At 32.2% G+C, this 9,059-nt stretch overlaps 1 non-coding gene across 1 annotated transcript; it reads left to right on the top strand.

The window, feature by feature from the left end:
• The first annotated feature begins 1,368 nt into the window (after positions 1 to 1,368).
• Positions 1,369 to 1,475, top strand: LOC133827768 (small nucleolar RNA R71). Its single transcript, XR_009890419.1, has one exon. It is a non-coding gene; the product is annotated as a small nucleolar RNA R71 (small nucleolar RNA).
• The last annotated feature ends 7,584 nt before the right edge of the window (positions 1,476 to 9,059 follow it).

Raw genomic sequence — 9,059 nt, 5'->3', positions numbered from 1 at the left:
AGATACGTGAGAAGATGAGTGCAGACTTTGATGTACTTGGCGTCATTAAACCAAAAATAGTTGTATTCATTCCAATTATCTAGACTCAAAGCAGAGGATGCAGATTCTAGAAATGGTTTTTCTCATAATGAAGGGTTTTTCTTTCTAAGAAATTAGAGAGGTGTCTGAGAATGAAAACGTAAGTGGGGAAATGAAAAGGATGAGATATATTTAAATTAAAAAACCAAATGTTTCCAAAAGGGCCATGTGCTCCCCAACCATTGATCACCTACGAGTAGGTACTTGACCGTGATCCAACTGTCAGAAAATCACGATTGTGGCGGTACTCGAAAAGTGAAAGGACGTCTCGGGTACAAAAAAGACCTCTCATTTAATAGCATCGATTTGTGATCTAGGCATTGGGGAACTTACAAGTGGCACCCCCTTTTTGGATGTGTCAATGCCTAAGGATAACCAACAGTCACGACCTGGGGACAATTTCATAAGAATATGACAGTTGTTGTATCTAAGTCTTCACTATTCCCGAGGACGAGTGAAGACTTGGGGGGCAAATGTTGTCCGTGTTTCAACATTTGACACGTGTAATGAATTACGACATTGATTAGTGCTCCACTGGATCTTGAGTCCAATTCTCGTCATCATTATCACTTTGAGAGGAGTATGTCCGCAATGGTCATTACCTCCCAAGGACCTAGTCGGAGAGTGATTCCCTAAAAGTCCCTATATTCGTGACCAACTTGTCAAAGTGTTAGAACACCTTCTCCAGCAGAAGAGGATAATTTTTAGGTGTTGGCCAGAGAAGTGCTCTGGACCACAGACAGTTGTCTGACACCCATGATTGTAGAGATTGTGTTGTCGATTCCATACAAGCGTAAAAACATGCAGCTACCACCTTGACAGTGTCAAGGGCACATTTCTTGTAAAATATTGGGCTTGACATCCTAGCAATTGGGTTAGCCTGATATCAAATGGGTCCCACCACCTTATTTAATATAGGAAATCTACATTTATGTAATAACTAATCTCATTATGAGAAAAATGATTATAATCAGCTCCAATTAATGAGCTTAATCCCTTAGCTTCTTGTAAATAGGCCTAGGGCATTATTTGTAAGACGATCCTAGTCTTTTAGAGTAAGTAAAAACGCTGCCTGAATTCCAAGAGAACTTGAGCTTTGCAAGTTCTTAATTTCCAATACAAGTGACTCGTGGACTTGGGCTAATTAATAATATGAACCACGTAAATCCTAGTGTTTTATCTTTTTTTCTTTGAGTTTTCTTATTATTTTATTAGTAGACGAAAAAATCAAATCAACAGCCTCATTATAGGACTTAGCAAGAAGAGCCCTATTCACTGATGCAATAAGGAATGCCATGGTGGGGATATTTTTACAACAACTTCTTGAACTGCTCGCATGCCTTATATAAAGATTCTTCATCAAGTTGCTGAAATAAAGTTATCTCATTATGGAGCTTGTAAATCTTATTGGGAGAAATTATTTCATCAAGAAACTCTCAACCAACTCTTGCCAAGTAGTCATTGAATCTAAAGGTAAAGAGTTTGATCAAGCTCTTGCTCTATCTCTCAAGGAGTATGGAAACAATTTTAGTCTCAAGGAATTCTCTGTAACTCCGGGAAACTTGAAAGTGTTTAGATTGGTTAAATATAATAGTTAAGTTGTTTACATATTGAGGTGTAAAACACTTAAACTGTTTTCACTTAAGTTGAAGTGAAAATATGAGTTTTTGTTGTACACATTAATGATTGAATTTTATGGGTCTAAAGTGATACAATGATGTGTCTAAGCTTACCCTAAAAGTTTGGGATCATTTGGAGGTAATTAAGGGTGATTTTGGGCACCTAAGGTAGTGAAAAGGCAACATGTCCCAACTTGGGTTGCGACATATCGTCACATAGCCAAGTATCCATTTGAGACAGAGGACAGGCGATCGACATGTCACCTATCACTGGGCAACATGTCGCTTGTCTCATGTATTATGTTACTTTTTTTGGCTCTAAATTGACGTGTTTAAAAGCTATAATCCAAATTTTTAGACCTACTTACAGTCCCTACAATACAAAATTGGTCTTTTAGAGTTGTAAAACATTTATCATACTTTTCAACTATGTCTCTCTAACCTCTCTCTCTCTCTCTAACTCTCAAAGATTATAATTTTTCTCCAAGAAAGTTCTTGCGTTGTGAATTTCAAAAACTTGTTCAATCTCAATTCTCTTTCCTACTAGAGAAAGCCACAAGCATCTATGAAGGGCCAGGAAATAACATCTCATGTATAAGACTTGGTTTTTTTATTCTTCTTCATCAAAAGATAAACGACAAAACAAAGAAACCACAATTCCTAAAAAGGAAACCCTGGTGCAATGTCGTGGTGGGAGAGTTGTGAGACAACATGTTCACTACGAACACAAAGCACACGTCCTTATTTCAGACACATACAAAGACAATCCACTATAAAGAGGCAATGGAAGTCCCTGAAAAGGAGAAATGGCAAGAAGCCATGAACAAAGAAATGAAATAGATGTATTCCAATTCTGTCTGGGAACTTGTAGACCCACCTCAAGATGTTAGGCCCATTGGGTGCAAATGGATCTTCAAGAAGAAAAGAAGTGTTGATGAGAAATTAGAGACTTTCAAGGCAAGGCTTGTAGCCAAAGGCATATGATGAGTAAGTTACTAAAATCAATTTATGGATTAGAGCAAGCATCCAAATCTTCGAACATTACCTTTGATGAGACAATTAAAACATATGGATTTAAATAGAATATTGATGAATCATGTGTATAGAAATATATCAAAGGGAAAATAGTGGTTTTCTTAGTCCTTTACGTGGATGATATTCTACTCATTGGTAATGATGTAGAGACACTGTAAAATGTAAAGAAGTGGCTAGGTAAAAAGTTTCAAATGAAAGATTCGGGTGAAGCAAGTATGTTTTGGGAATCCAAATCCTACGGGATAGGAAGAACAAGTTTTTGGCACTTTCTCAAGCAAATTATATAGAAAAAGTATTTGAAAAGTTCTTAATGGAGAACTCCAAGAAATGTTAGTTACTGACCAAACATGGTATTACTCTTTCTAAGGAGCAGTGTCTGTAGACACCTCAATAAGAAGAGGACATGAGAAAGTATCCCTATGCTTTAACAGTTGGAAGTCTATTGTATGCTATGTTGTGTACAAGGCCTGACATATGCTATGCAGTGGGAACTATCAGTCGTTATCAATCAAATCTTGGTTTAGAACACTGGATTGTGGTAAAGTACATACTCAAGTATCTTCAGAGAACGAGAGATTATATGCTTGTTTATTCAAGGATGAATTAAACCCTACTGGATACACTGGTTTGTATTATCAATTAGACAAAGATAGTCGTAAATTGACGTCTGGGTCAGTTTTCTCTCTTGGTGGATGAGTTGTAGTCTGTTGAAATATCAAATAATCCAGTATTGTAGATTCAACTGTGGAAACCAAATATATAGCAGCTTGTGAAGTGGCTAAGGAAGCGGTTTGGCTCAGGAGGTCTTACATTGATCTAGAAGTAATTCCAAATATGGAGAAGCAACTAATCATGTATTGTGACAATAATGGAGCAGTAGCTAATTCAAAGGAACTTAAAAGCCATAAGAGAGGAAAGCATATAGTGGAAGATTGTGCACAAAGGTGATGTGATAGTTATGAAGATAGTGTTAGAACAAAACCTAGCAGACCCGTTTACCAAGACACTTCCTACAAAATCTTTTATTGGTCATGTAAGAAATATGGGATTGAGAGAGATGCCTCACTTTCTTTAAGGGCAAGTGGAAGATTGTTATGGTTGGTGCCCTAAAAGCATGTGAAAATACATTTTTATTTATTTAAATAAAAGTATAATTGTATTATATTTTATTATTACAAGTATTGTTTGAATAATTTATATATATATTATAAAATTCCATAGTCATTTATGAGAATATGATCTTATATGCATACGAGAGAATTAAGATCATATATAATGAAAAAAAATAGTCAGCAACATAATAAAGTATGGAATCTTTAATCAATGGTTGCTAGTATGATTTACTAAGCATAGAGATGGATGCAAGTAATCTAGATTTGGATTACTGATGTGGATATACATCTTAGTAAAGGTATTTTATATAATTAAGATTATATATGACAGGACCAATGTGAATTAATATCTTTATAAATTTACCATTTTCCATAAAGATTTAATTCATATCTTAAAAGATGATTGTTTGTGAATCAATCTAAATCATGAGTAGTCATGAACTCCTATTCATGTATATTGGTTCTTTCGCTTCATTCGTTAAGGTCTCTTAATGTAATGAGGCTAGTGACTTTTGTTTTGGAGATTCAATAACTTGAATGATTGGGAACATGATTTTACAATAATGGAATCTTTAATCAATGGTTGCTAGTATGATTTACTAAGCATAGAGATGGATGCAAGTAATCTAGATTTGGATTACTGATGTGGATATACATCTTAGTAAAGGTATTTTATATAATTAAGATTATATATGACAGGACCAATGTGAATTAATATCTTTATAAATTTACCATTTTCCATAAAGATTTAATTCATATCTTAAAAGATGATTGTTTGTTAATCAATCTAAATCATGAGTAGTCATGAACTCCTATTCATGTCTATTGGTTCTTTCGCTTCATTCGTTAAGGTCTCTTAATGTAATGAGGCTAGTGACTTTTGTTTTGGAGATTCAATAACTTGAATGATTGGGAACTTGATTTTACAATAATGGAATCCAAGCTTTCATGACGGATCAAATATTTGTTCCCTTAAGGGTTAATTCTAGAACTGAATAATTATTGAGCTCAAATCTATAATATGATTATAGATTAATTATTAATTAGTGAATTAATGGTACTTAAGGAACAAGAGGTAATTAGAAGGGTAAAACGGTAAACGTTTATCAGCTCTAATTAACGAATCAATAATTTGAGGACAAAACTACATATATTGATTATATCAATGGACTGCAAAAGATTACTTTGTAAATATAATTCTATAATTACTAAGAGTGCAATTCCTTATTTATATTGGAGTAATAATAAAAATATTTTTTATTTAAAGAGTTTAATTGATAGTCTGGTTTATTGAAGCTTGGTATTATAAGTCCATGGTCCCCGAGTCGCATTTGTACTATTATGTGAAGGGTAAAGGTGCATAGGCAAGATTAATGGAGAAAATAACTAAATTGAAAATGAATTAATTTTTTAGTGCTAAGTGATAATTAATTAATTATTTGACCAATTAGTTTTCAATTGAAAAACTATATATTAGTTGAATATAAGATAATTATTCCAATATGATAATTTAAGATAAATTTAATTTTGAATTAACTGATATTTATTTTTGAAATAATATTTACATTATTTTAAATGAATAAATATATTTTCTTAATTGTAATTAAACAAACAAATGAGAAAATTAGGTGCACTGAAGTGTGCCACATGCTTGCACAGTGAGTGACGCCACACATGTGCTACCATGTGCCTCAAATTTGAATTTGAATTGTTTAAATATAAATTTGTCTAAATATGGCTATTTTTTTACTCAATTAATTATTTAATTATTGTTATAATTTGATTAAAATAAAATATCTTTAACTAATCAGTTTTGAATTAGAGATATAAATTGTTTTATTATCTCTAGGTTAAACAAGTAAGTCAGACGTAACAATCGATAAATTTTCTAAGCTTGAAAATTGGAAATCTCTCTAAGCCTTCCATTCTCCAAACTCTCTAGATCTCATGTGTTGAGAATATCTAGAGAGCCTAAAAATCAAACCTTTGCATCTACACTTGGATAAGAAGACTTTGGTGTGAGTCTCAATCAGATCTACACTTGGATAAGAAGATCATTTGAATATACAAAAAGAAAGCAAGGATACTTGATATCGACAACATCGTCACAATAGGTCTCAACACATACGGATCTACTACTACGATAGTTTTATGACAACATTGTTGGGTTTTATGCCCTTATAAAACCATGTCGGACATGTAGCACGATTTCATATTATCAATAAAAGTAGTAGAAATCATTTAGTTTGACAATTGTGTTGCTTGCTTGTTTTATTACACGATTATTGAAATAATACAAACATTTATAAAATCTCGAACATATGGATAGTTACAATTATAGTGACTAGGTCACAGTGGATTATAGTTGTAATTATATGTTCAAAAGAACGAGTCCTAAGATTAGATCAGTGCATTGGATTTTCACTGATTAGGCAATCTACGATATGATCTACTTACACATTCAGGGTGTGATGTCTTGTCCAAGGCTTCAACCAAGTAGATAAGATCGGATGTATTTAGTTACATCGGACTATGACCGATATTGATTATTGATTGATAAATAAGTATCGTTGTTATCAAATCTAATCAATGTCACAACGTTGACCATATATTAAGTCGATCTTAATTCTGAGTGATAATATTCTGCTAATTATATTATTTAAATCTTTTGACTTGTTCGTTACTAGCTTACCCTATGGTCTAGCCCATACTTACATCTTGGAGATTTATTAGTGTAATTGAGTGGGAGTATTATTCATAGATACAAAATCTATAACTAAAGTATGAGAAGTGAAAAGATGATTTCCTTAATTGCTTTCTTCAAAATGTTAAATGATTGAGATCTCATTTCTGTGATTAAGTTCACGGAAATATCATTTATAAGGAACTTAGTGGGAGTTAAGGATAAAATACTGATGAGGGGTAAAATGGTAATTTGCACCCAGCTCGTTAGTAAGTCATTGATAGAGGATTGACTGATTGTAATGGTTATAACAATGGATAACGTATTTATGGTATTGAAAATACGTTCTATGAATTCAAGAGTTCAATTCCGAGTCTATAGTGGAGTCACGAGGAATTAATAAGGTAGTGAAATTATTGGTAAATAAATTCACGGTAACTTGTTGGAGCTTGATTTCATGGATCCATGGTCCCCACATCACCTTTGAGTAAATTCACGGACGTCCGTACGGCGTTGGTGCCAGAACCCGCGCGCGGCATTTTTTCGCAAAAAAAAAATATTAAATTGGATATTTTGTGCAGTTAGATTTAAAATATTTAAAATTGATTATCTGATAATTTTATAGATATTTTTTCTTTTTAAAATATTTTGAATTTCTTATCTGATAATCAGGATATTTTAAGATATTTTTTATTTTGTTATAAATAAAATATTAAAATTAGTTATCTGATCATTCAAGATATTTTTATTGTTTAAAATCTTTATAATTAATTATTAGATAATACTAGATATTTTAACTTTGGTTAAAAGATATTTTAAAATTTATTAAAATATTTAAAAATAAAATATCTTATCATTCCTAACAACTTAACAACCTTGGTTAAATTAATTATTTGAAATTGAATTTTGTTTGATAAATTCTATTTTAATTAATTTAATATTTTGTAACTTGTTTAATTAATTATATTGAATTTTGTCCGATGAATTCTATGTTAATTGATTATGGTATTTTACAAAATAGTGTATTGTTGTGGTATATTTGCATAATTTAATAATACATGCTTATAGAATAACATGTTAGGCCCATCCAATTATTAGCATATAAGCATCATTATTAAGTTTTTTTTTGCATTTTGGCTTTAAATATAAGTATAATGATGGCCCAATTTTTGTGTTTAAAAAATGTGAGAAAACTCAAATAAAACTTTCATAAAATGTTAGGTTTTATTTGGGCCCAATTGAACATGTAAAGTTTAAATTCCTCTCTTGTGGGTGGTTCCACTTGTGAAGGCTCATTTGCTTTACATTACTAGATTGGGTCTAATCAATTGAATAACAATTAATAAAACAAAGGTTCAAATTCCTATCTTTTTGGGCTTTGTGTGGAAGTTAGGGAGCCTTAGTAGTGGGTCCGACATACTGAACCCAGCTCTCCTCCATGCAAGCTCGAATTGTTAAGGCCCATTTACCTAAGTTGGACTTAATTGTATTAGGTTATTCTTTTTAGTTGGACCTAATAATTGATTAGAAACATATTAATTCTAATTTTTGGATTAATTTTCAATGGTAATTTTAGAATTAATGGAAAATTTATAAACTATGGTTTGTTGATTATTTTTATAATTTGGCGAACCTTAGTTGGTTTATTGATTATTTTGATAATTTGGAAAACCTAAGTTGATATTTTTTCAAAAAGAATAAAATAATAAAATATTTAATAATGAGTTTTAAAAATATTCAATTCGATCTCCACCGTTGATTTAACAAGGTTAGAGTTCAGTGGGGCCTCATGGCACTTTGATTTCGTCTCCCTACGGAAGGTGTTCACTGGACTTCTTAACATGGTTAAATTTCTTAGGATAGATGGTTATAGATGGACCTTCTATAGACTCATCCCTACGGTGACTATAGGAATTAAGTCTATAATAATCGAAACCGTGGGTCAAACTCATAAAGTAAGAAATATTTGTGACTCTCGCCTACCGGGACACATGAGTTTCTGTTACTTTGATCGGATGGAATAGGTAGTTAATAAAAGTCTATGACGTTTTATTAATTGAGATGTTTCTCTATTTAACTACGTGAATATTTGTGACTCTCGCCTACCGGGACACATGGGTTCATGGCTAGCTAAAGTACCTAAGAAATAGAAGATAAGTGTTTTAGTATTTTGCTTATCTCAAAATATTTTGTAGTTATGCTATTTCTAAAATATTTAATGAATAAATGTTTGTCAAGCAATGCGTTGATTTCTACTTAGTTGATAATAGAAGCTCTAGGCTTCCCACCTCATACTCTCTCTGATCTCTAAAATGTTACTCTATGGTGAGAACCTCACGAAATGTTTGTCCAACATCAACATGGTGTTGATTTTAAACAACATCGAGTTCGTGATAATCAAAGATATTCCTATTTTTCCCATGCAACGATCACCAAATCCTTCAAAGAGGATTGTTGATGGTAGTTCGAGCAAATGAAAGAATACTAATACTACTAAACAAGCTCAAGGAGAAGCTGCTTTGAGCTTCTTCT

This window comes from Humulus lupulus, chromosome 3 (genome assembly GCF_963169125.1).
Source record: "Humulus lupulus chromosome 3, drHumLupu1.1, whole genome shotgun sequence".
Lineage (NCBI taxonomy): Eukaryota > Viridiplantae > Streptophyta > Magnoliopsida > Rosales > Cannabaceae > Humulus > Humulus lupulus.
This window is presented reverse-complemented; position numbering and strand designations above follow the sequence as displayed.